Genomic DNA, 3,935 nt, shown 5'->3' on the forward strand with positions numbered 1-3,935 from the left:
TCTCGCATTTCCTATCCCAAGCTTGACGAATATTGACTTAGGCATCAAGTTCACACTTGAGCCAAGGTCACATAATGCCTTCCTAATAAATTTATCTCCTATTGAACATGGGATGATGAAGCTCCCGGATCATGTCTCTTTGGTGGCAGCTTACTTAAGGAAGAGCAAAATTCTTTTGTCGTGGCAATTGTTTCATACTGCTAAACTTTCTCTTCTTGGTAATAATTTCCTTGAGAAATTTGGCATATGTCGGCATTTGTTCCATTGCCTCTAAAAAAGGGACATTGATTTACAGTTAGCTCAGAATGTCAACGAACTTCTTAAATTGGATATCTTCATTTTGCTTCTTCAGTCTTTGCGGAAAAGGAGGTGGGGGTATGGCTTCCTTCATTGATGGGGTGCGAACAGAAGTTACCTTGGCATTTTTATTTGCCCCCTCAGTTTCTTTACTTGATGACTCCTCATTCGTTTCCTCTTCCACTAGTGCTTCTTCTTGTACTTCTTGATCAGCTTGCTTAGTTATAGGGGTGACTCATCCTTCGGTCCTCTCCCAAACTTGTCTTCAATATTAATTTGTTTACCACTTCGGAGGGTCAGCACACTATAGTTTCCTTGCCATGAGGTTTGGTGACTTCAGTGTCACTCGGTAACTGTCCTGGTTTGCGTTCTTGTAATACCACAGCAATTTGACCAACTTGACTCTCCAGCGCCCTCAGTGACGAACTATGTCTCTGAAGTAGGGCCCCTTGATTTTTTATGGAGGTCACATGGTCTTGCAGCATTGTTTTTGTTGTTGCAATAAACTCTTGCATTGTGGCCTCCAAAGAACTTGTATTTGATGAAGATGGTCCTCTCTTGTTGGAATTATGCCATGGCATATTCGATTGATAACCCTGGGAGTCATTGAAATTCTGATGCCGAGATGGTTGATGAACATTGTTGGTTCCTTGATTTCCCCATGAAAAGTTTGGATGTTGACGCCATCCAGGATTATATGTGTTGGAATAGAGGTTGTTGTTACATCGGTTGAAGTTGCCTATAAAGTTGATGGATTATTGATTGGTCTGGCAGTCACTCTCATTGTGATTTTCGTGGCATAATAAACAAGCTGAATGGGCTGCATTCACTTCTCTCACCTCACTTGGCCTTTGTAAATTTTTCAGCATGTTGGTAATAGCAGTAAGTTGGGTGGACACGTTATCTTTAAAATCTAGATTGAAACTCTGTGTGACCTGCGCCCAGCTCTAAGTTGTGTGGATGGAAACTGATAATCATTAGTGGCAATCTTATCCAGAATGTCAAATGCCTCTATTGGTAATTTGTCAAGTAACGTCCCATTTACCGAGGCATCTAGTATCATCCTCGTGGGTGTGTTTACTCCATTATAGAACATCACCACTTGTGTCCAATCTTGAAAACCATGGTTTGAGCACTTGTGAAGCAATGCCTTGTATCGATCCCATCATTCATACATTGACTCGTCATCAGCCTGACGAAAGGAAGCAATTTCGTTCCTCAGTTGGGTGTTCATATTTGGAGGATTATACCGCATCAGTTTTTTTGCACTGATCAGTCCATGACTCCATTGAACCCGCTGGAACGCCACTTATCCACGCCCTTGCTCGGTCACGCAGGGAGTACGAAAATAGCTTTATTTTGAGAACATCTTCGTGCACCCCTTGTTGGCGAAAAGAATCACGCACCTCTAAGAAATTACGAATATAATGTCTGGTATTTTTATTTGGCATGCCCCCAAACTGGCCTATGGAGTTTAGCATATTGAACATGAAGGGTTTGAGCTCAAAGTGGGCTGCCTGAATATCTGGGGCCACAATTCCAGGATTTAAATCTTCTAAGATCGGGTTTAAGTGATTACAAATGGCATGAGGTCTGGCTGTATTTCTGACATTTAAATTTACCCCGATATTATGATCCTCCTCATGACCAATACCTTGATTTCTGTGTTGGTACATGTTTACACGTTGAGCGCGTCTTCGTTGCCTAAAAGCCTCTCAATTTCAGGATCAATCAGTTCTAATGGCTCTTCAGGGTTGCTTTGGGTCATATACCTAGAAAAATAAATGAAGAAAAAATCAAGGAAAGTAAAAAGTAAACTAACTAAAAAGAAAATATGAACAAGTAAAATAAAAATGCTATGACAAATTAATTTAACTTCCAGTTGCCAATTCCCCAACAACGGCGCCAAAAACTTGTCTGCCTTTGTGAGTACAATAAATGAGTGCGGATATGTGTGCAAGTATACACAATCGAACAAGTAATAAAGTGATAAGTTGAGTATCATCTCCACAGGGAATTGGGGAAATCAAATAGGTTTGTCAAGGCACTTTACTTTGTCACCTAAGTAAAGTTAGTGATGGTATATACAAATGATAATGTTGTGGCAAAATGGAATTACTGGTGTGATGGTAATGTGGTAGAAAATGGTTATGTTGTGGTAAATTAAAATGTAATGCATGCAAACAAATGTAAATGCCAAGGCAAAATAAAAATGCAAATACTAGATTTAATATATAGGACTTTAGGTTTCTCACACGACAAGCAGCTATGGGAATGAGCGATGGGAGTCACTAGAAAACCTAATTCTATTTATCTGAATGGTATTTCCTCTATGCTTACCGTTCCCGACAGAGTCTGCTGAAGTGCCCTATACTATCTCTAGTAAGGGACTCAATAGATTAAAGATGCCCTGGCAAGTCCGATTTGCGTAAACCCCTGCAGTGATCCTATTGGTTCAGATAACATGATATGTCTCGACAATACCTTTTTGCGACAGCATTAACATCTAACCTACCGGTTATGCTCTAATCCTTTTAGTCGAATGAAATCCTATCCTTATCTCTAAGGTGGATTAGGCCTAGTTACTACCTAGAACCCGTTGTTTATGTAACTCCTCCCTAGCTTCTCTCGAAAACTAAAGATATTTTTCCAAGGTATTCTTTCGAACCCAAGGAACCTCCTAAGAAAAGGCTACTCTCGTAGCTCCTACAACCTTAAGGCTTTACGTCTCATAAACAAAACAGAATAATGCATAGCAAAGCAACCATTCATTAAAATAAAAACTTAACATTCAAGTGAACTCCCACCAAATAGGATTAGTTCATGGTGGGGTTCGAAATAAACAAGCACAAAGCAAGTATCATTCGTTCCTTACAACCCAATAAAAAAATATGAAAGGAAAGAACTAAGGGATGAGAGAAAGGCTTTGACGTGCAATGCCCAATGCTTCCCTCAGCCACCAAGAACTGCTCCTAGCGAACTGGCTCCTCTCAGATTCTCAGAACGCCACTCCCTCAGGCTTGTCAAGGAGAAATGCCACGGTAAGCGGATTGACTGAGAGAGTTGAAACCTTCTCACTCTAACTTTTTAAACTCAAACCAGTGTGAAACTAAGTCTCTAACAATGTGGCTTCATCCTCTATTTATAGGGGGAAATTAACCCTTGAACTAAGAGTTGACTTTCCCAAACCATGGTTAACTTTGCTTGGGAGTCGGGTAAGATAGGTGATGATACAACCTGGGTAGCTGGCTGAGTGACCGGCATAATCTCGTGGCAGACGCCCAAGGACAGCAAGGATCTGCAAGGTCAGGTGGCGTCATCAGCAGAACCAGCGGTTGCAGCACTGATCCCTTTAGGCGATCTTCGAGGTGGATTTCTCGAGCAGAGCTCTCGGACAGCTGGATGCAGCTGGCTTCAAAAATATCTTCCTGCACTTTAAGCACTTTCGAAATATCGGTTGAACTTGGAAAATTCATTTTTCTCAGCAATCTCCTTATGTCACAGCATTTTCTTTCCTCTTTTCCTTACTTTCAATACCTGCACAACATAAGACAAGTATCTTTTCGATAAAGTAGCACCGTTGTAAAAATAAAATGTCACGGCAAACCGAAATCCATCACATGCAACTAAATGCTTCT

The sequence above is a fragment of the Hibiscus syriacus genome, unplaced genomic scaffold, assembly GCF_006381635.1.
Source record: "Hibiscus syriacus cultivar Baekdansim isolate YM2019G1 unplaced genomic scaffold, ASM638163v2 tig00112968_pilon, whole genome shotgun sequence".
NCBI lineage: Eukaryota > Viridiplantae > Streptophyta > Magnoliopsida > Malvales > Malvaceae > Hibiscus > Hibiscus syriacus.